The 6,962-nt window shown below is 46.4% G+C and overlaps 1 pseudogene; it reads left to right on the forward strand.

Moving 5' to 3' along the window:
* The first annotated feature begins 1,810 nt into the window (after positions 1–1,810).
* LOC149976064 (zinc finger BED domain-containing protein 4-like) lies at positions 1,811–5,812 on the forward strand (annotated as a pseudogene).
* The last annotated feature ends 1,150 nt before the right edge of the window (positions 5,813–6,962 follow it).

Genomic DNA, 6,962 nt, shown 5'->3' on the forward strand with positions numbered 1-6,962 from the left:
AAGTAATTTTATTAGTTGATTATTAGTTGATTAATAACCAAACCCCCCCATAATGTTGCCACTACCGTCTCTTATGACTAAAAATAACTTCTGGACGTCAGGACTGCGATTACTCACCACAGACTGGCAGAATCCTTTTTTTCCTTTAATGAGTCTGACGAGCCCGACGCAAATGATATACTGCTTTCACGAGAACAGGCCCAGATCCCCGTGATTTGCGTGAAGACAAGGCAGAGAAAAAGAGGCCAGAGGGCGGGCTGCCTTCTGAGAATTCGTAGGCGACCAGATAAATCTCCACATCCTTCCATTCTGCTAGCAAACGTGCAATCTTTGGAGAATAAAATAGATGACCTACGCGAAGATTAAACTACCAACGGGACATTCAAAACAGTAATATCTTATGCTTCACGGAGTCGTGGCTGAACGACGACACTATCAACATACAGCTGGCTGGTTATACGCTGTACCGGCAGGATAGAACAGCAGCGTCTGGTAAGACAAGAGGCGGCGGACTAGGGCTGGGCGATATATCAAGTTTTTTAGAGCAATATGGAAAATGCCTATATCGCAAGAATCAAGGTTTTGTTATAATGTTGTATGTTTTACAAATACAGCATCTCACTGTCTCTTCTCTGTCAGCCCAATGTCGAATCATGTCCCAATTGCGTGACAACACGTGCACAGAGGTTATCCACCAATCACAACCCTAGACAGCCTTTCACAAATTGTAACCACGCTGGAGAAGTGTAGCGGTGGTAAAACGTCCACCAAAATGGAAAGAGAAGAAGCCAGCTCAGCCTCTCGTGAGGATGAAATCATCCCCAAAAAGGGCAGCAATATTTTTTCAGTAATATGGAAGTGGTTTGTGTTGAAGAGATCTGATGTTCAGCAAACAAATGTCCTGTGCAAAATGTGTCGAAAGACAATTGCTACGAAAAGCAGCAGCACAACAAACCTCTTCCATCACCTGCAACTGAAACGTGCTGTGGAATGGGAGGAATGCGTGAGACTACGCAATGCCGATTCCAGTTTCCCAATTCCCAAAACGTCTGCTGAAAGACAAACTATTATAGCTGCATCCTTTACAAACATAATCCCTTATGAGAAGAAAAGTTTGAGGTGGAAGGAGATAACGGATGCAGTGACCTATTACATAGCGAAAGATATGGTCCCAATCTTTACAATAGAAAAGCTAGGCTTTTAAAAGCTGCTAGGTACAGTTGACCACAAATATCAGCTGCCAAGCTGCATGCTGTACTTGTCACATTATTGAAAATGCTGCCATTCTTCATTCTTTTCAGAGAATGGTGTGAAAGACTCCCGAGTTGACCGCTCCATTGGGTTGTGCAAGAAGGTGGTCAGCACCTTTTCCTTCAACTGGAAGAAGAGGAGAGACTTGTCTGTAGCACAGGCTGAGCTCAGTCTACCCCCTCACCAGCTCATCACAGAGTTCACAACCAGGTAGTTGTCAAGACAGAAGATGATAGAACAAATCCTGGAACAAGAAAAGGCCATAGCCCGGGTCCTGGACTCAGAGAAGAAAAGCAGGCACCTGGTGCCCAACTATCAGGTTTTTGATGTGTTGGAGTCAATGAACAAAGCCATAGGCCCACAACAGGAATTCACTAACGTGCTGTCAGGGGAGAACTATGTTAGCGTCTCCTACCTCAAGCCTGTGCTAAACCTGTTCAACCGCAGCCTCCTGCAGCCAGAGGAAGGTGAGGGCACGCTCACAAAGAATATCAAAAGTGCCACACTACAGTATCTCAACGACATGTACGAAGATCCTGCCACAGGTGAACTCCTTGATATGGCCTTGCTGGTGGATCCCCAGTTCAGGACAACATATATAGCAGATGACAAGATTTAGAGCATTCAAACAAAGAGCTGTTTTGGAGCTGAAGTCTCTGCTAGCGGAAGAAAGCACACTGGCACAACTGTTTGCCAAGAAGAAGCAAGCGAACCTGTGTCTAAGAAGGGCAAGAAAACACTTTCAAGCTTCTTCAAGAAGACAGCGCTGTCAGGCCCACAGTCAGAGGAGGAGAACATCAAAACTGAGTTGTCAAGTTACTTGATGACGTCCCCTGACACAGACTCAGACAAAGACCCACTTGAGTGGTGGAGGCTCCATGAGGCCAACTTCCCAAGACTGAGTAAGCTTGCTAAAAAGTACTTGTGCATTCCTGCTACAAGTGCTCCTTCGGATAGGGTCTTTAGCACAGGTGGGAAAATTGTGACATGTCACAGGGCATGCCTCAAGCCAGAGTCAAATCAAATCAAATCAAATCTAATTTTATTTGTCACATACATATGGTTAGCAGATGTTAATGCGAGTGTAGCGAAATGCTTGTGCTTCTAGTTCCGACAATGCAGTAATAACCAACAAGTAATCTAACTAACAATACCAAAACTACTGTCTTATACACAGTGTGAGGGGATAAAGAATATGTACATAAGGATATATGAATGAGTGATGGTACAGAGCAGCATAGGCAGGATACAGTAGATGGTATCGAGTACAGTATATACATGAGGTGAGTATGTAAACAAAGTGGCATAGTTAAAGTGGCTAGTGATACATGTATTACATAAGGATGCAGTCGATGATATAGAGTACAGTATATACGTATGCATATGAGATGAATAATGTAGGGTAAGTAACATTATATAAGGTAGAATTGTTTAAAGTGGCTAGTGATATATTTACATAATTTCCCATCAATTCCCATTATTAAAGTGGCTGGAGTTGAGTCAGTGTCAGTGTCAGTGTGTTGGCAGCAGCCACTCAATGTTAGTGGTGGCTGTTTAACAGTCTGATGGCCTTGAGATAGAAGCTGTTTTTCAGTCTCTCGGTCCCAGCTTTGATGCACCTGTACTGACCTCGCCTTCTGGATGATAGCGGGGTGAACAGGCAGTGGCTCGGGTGGTTGATGTCCTTGATGATCTTTATGGCCTTCCTGTAACATCGGGTGGTGTAGGTGTCCTGGAGGGCAGGTAGTTTGCCCCCGGTGATGCGTTGTGCAGACCTCACTACCCTCTGGAGAGCCTTACGATTGTGGGCGGAGCAGTTGCCGTACCAGGCGGTGATACAGCCCGCCAGGATGCTCTCGATTGTGCATCTGTAGAAGTTTGTGAGTGCTTTTGGTGACAAACCGAATTTCTTCAGCCTCCTGAGGTTGAAGAGGCGCTGCTGCGCCTTCTTCACAATGCTGTCTGTGTGAGTGGACCAATTCAGTTTGTCTGTGATGTGTATGCCGAGGAACTTAAAACTTGCTACCCTCTCCACTACTGTTCCATCTATGTGGATAGGGGGGTGTTCCCTCTGCTGTTTCCTGAAGTCCACAATCATCTCCTTAGTTTTGTTGACGTTGAGTGTGAGGTTATTTTCCTGACACCACACTCCGAGGGCCCTCACCTGCTCCTTGTAGGCTCGTTGTTGTTGGTAATCAAGCCTACCACTGTTGTGTCGTCCGCAAACTTGATGATTGAGTTGGAGGCGTGCGTGGCCACGAAGTCGTGGGTGAACAGGGAGTACAGGAGAGGGCTCAGAACGCACCCTTGTGGGGCCCCAGTGTTGAGGATCAGTGGGGTGGAGATGTTGTTGCCTACCCTCACCACCTGGGGGCGGCCCGTCAGGAAGTCCAGTACCCAGTTGCACAGGGCGGGGTCGAGACCCAGGGTCTCGAGCTTGATGACGAGCTTGGAGGGTACTATGGTGTTGAATGCCGAGCTGTAGTCGATGAACAGCATTCTCACATAGGTATTCCTCTTGTCCAGATGGGTTAGGGCAGTGTGCAGTGTGGTTGAGATTGCATCGTCTGTGGACCTATTTGGGCGGTAAGCAAATTGGAGTGGGTCTAGGGTGTCGGGTAGGGTGGAGGTGATATGGTCCTTGACTAGTCTCTCAAAGCACTTCATGATGACGGAAGTGAGTGCTACGGGGCGGTAGTCGTTTAGCTCAGTTACCTTAGCTTTCTTGGGAACAGGAACAATGGTGGCCCTCTTGAAACATGTGGGAACAGCAGACTGGTATAGGGATTGATTGAATATGTCCGTAAACACACCGGCCAGCTGGTCTGCGCATGCTCTGAGGGCGCTGCTGGGGATGCCGTCTGGGCCTGCAGCCTTGCGAGGGTTAACACGTTTAAATGTCTTACTCACCTCGGCTGCAGTGAAGGAGAGTCCGCATGTTTTCGTTGCAGGCCGTGTCAGTGGCACTGTATTGTCCTCAAAGCGGGCAAAAAAGTTATTTAGTCTGCCTGGGAGCAGGACATCCTGGTCCGTGACTGGGCTGGATTTCTTCTTGTAGTCCGTGATTGACTGTAGACCCTGCCACATGCCTCTTGTGTCTGAGCTGTTGAATTGAGATTCTACTTTGTCTCTATACTGACGCTTAGCTTGTTTGATAGCATTGCGGAGGGAATAGCTGCACTGTTTGTATTCGGTCATGTTACCAGTCACCTTGCCCTGATTAAAAGCAGTGGTTCGCGCTTTCAGTTTCACGCGAATGCTGCCATCAATCCACGGTTTCTGGTTAGGGAATGTTTTAATCGTTGCTATGGGAACGACATCTTCAACGCACGTTCTAATTAACTCGCACACCGAATCAGCGTATTCGTCAATATTGTTGTCTGATGCAATACGAAACATGTCCCAGTCCACGTGATGGAAGCAGTCTTGGAGTGTGGAGTCAGCTTGGTCGGACCAGCGTTGGACAGACCTCAGCGTGGGAGCCTCTTGTTTTAGTTTCTGTCTGTAGGCAGGAATCAACAAAATGGAGTCGTGGTCAGCTTTTCCGAAAGGAGGGCGGGGCAGGGCCTTATATGCGTCGCGGAAGTTAGAGTAACAATGATCCAAGGTTTTTCCACCCCTGGTTGCGCAATCGATATGCTGATAAAATTTAGGGAGTCTTGTTTTCAGATTAGCTTTGTTAAAATCCCCAGCTACAATGAATGCAGCCTCCGGATAAATGGATTCCAGTTTGCAAAGAGTCAAATAAAGTTCGTTCAGAGCCATCGATGTGTCTGCTTGGGGGGGGATATATACGGCTGTGATTATAATCGAAGAGAATTCTCTTGGTAGATAATGCGGTCTACATTTGATTGTGAGGAATTCTAAATCAGGTGAACAGAAGGATTTGAGTTCCTGTATGTTTCTTTCATCACACCATGTCTCGTTAGCCATAAGGCATACGCCCCCGCCCCTCTTCTTACCAGAAAGATGTTTGTTTCTGTCGGCGCGATGCGTGGAGAAACCAGCTGGCTGCACCGATTCCGATAGCGTCTCTCCAGTGAGCCATGTTTCCGTGAAGCAAAGAACGTTACAGTCTCTGATGTCCCTCTGGAATGCTACCCTTGCTCGGATTTCATCAACCTTGTTGTCAAGAGACTGGACATTGGCGAGAAGAATGCTAGGGAGTGGTGCACGATGTGCCCGACTCCGGAGTCTGACCAGAAGACCGCCTCGTTTCCCTCTTTTTCGGAGTCGTTTTTTTGGGTCGCTGCATGGGATCCATTCCGTTGTCCTGGGTGAAAGGCAGAACACAGGATCCGCGTCGCAAAAAACTTATTCTTGGTCGTACTGATGGTGAGTTGACGCTGATCTTATATTCAGTAGTTCTTCTCGACTGTATGTAATGAAATCTAAGATCACCTGGGGTACTAATGTAAGAAATAACACGTAAAAAAACAAAACACTGCATAGTTTCCTAGGAACGCGAAGCGAGGCGGACATCTCTGTCGGCGCCGGAAGTAATATATGCAAATCAAATAAGTCAGTAGATAGGCTTGTGTTCCTCACCAGAAACTTGTGAAGAACAAAGTAAAGGAAGATATTTTGTTTAACAACAACATAATTAGATATTACTTTTAGGCCATATCACCCAGCGGACAATGTATTTTTGTAAATACAGCTGGTGCATGATATCTAAGGAAGTCTCTAGCTATTGCTTGCCTGAGGTAGAGTATCTCATGATAAGCTGTAGACCACACTATCTACCTAGAGAGTTTTCATGTGTATTTTTTGTAGCTGTTTACATACCACCACAGTCTGAGGCTGGCACTAAGACAGCATTGAATGAGCTGTATTTCCGACATAAGTAAACAAGAAAATGCTCACCCAGAGGCAGTGCTCCAAGTAGCTTAAATCCTCCTAGTAACTTAAATCCGTTTTACCAAATTTCTATCAGCATGTTAAATGGGCAACCAATGGGGAAAAAACTCTAGACTACCTAACCGATTTCTGCTTACAAGCAAGAATTAAAGCAGGAAGCCCCAGTGACTAGATCAATACAAAAGTGGTCAGATGAAGCAGATGCTAAGCCACAGGACTGTTTTGCTAGCACAGACTGGAATATGTTCCAGGATTCCTCCAATGGCTTTGAGGAGTACACCACATCAGTCATTGGCTTCATCAATAAGTGCATTGATGACATTGTCCCCGCAGTGGACTGTACGTACATATCCCAACCAGAAGCCATGGATTATAGGCAACATCCGCACTGAGCTAAAGGCTAGAGCTGCCGCTTTCAAGGAGCGGGACTCTAACCTGGAAGCTTATAAGAAACCATCAAACAGGCAAAGCATCAATACAGGACTAAGATCGAATCGTACTACACCGGCTCTGAGGCTCGTCGGATATGGCAGGGCTGCAAACCATTACAGACGACAAAGGGAAGCACAGTGACACGAACCTACCAGACGAGCTAAACTACTTCTATGCTCGCTTCGAGGCAAATAACACTGAAACATGCATGAGAGCACCAGCTGTCATGCAAGACCTTTAAACAGGTCAACTGACTACAGCTCAGCGTTCAACACCAGTGGCGGGTGTTAGGGGAGATGGAGAAAGGTGAGGGGTGAGTTATAGTGGGAATGGTGAGGGGTAAAGGGATAAGGTAGAGGGAGAAGAGAGGGGTGGATAAAGCAAGGAACTCATTTACCCATGCCTCCAAATTGTGTATA

This window comes from Oncorhynchus mykiss, chromosome 17 (genome assembly GCF_057628025.1).
Source record: "Oncorhynchus mykiss isolate SJ-2025 chromosome 17, ASM5762802v1, whole genome shotgun sequence".
NCBI classification, from domain to species: Eukaryota; Metazoa; Chordata; class Actinopteri; order Salmoniformes; family Salmonidae; genus Oncorhynchus; species Oncorhynchus mykiss.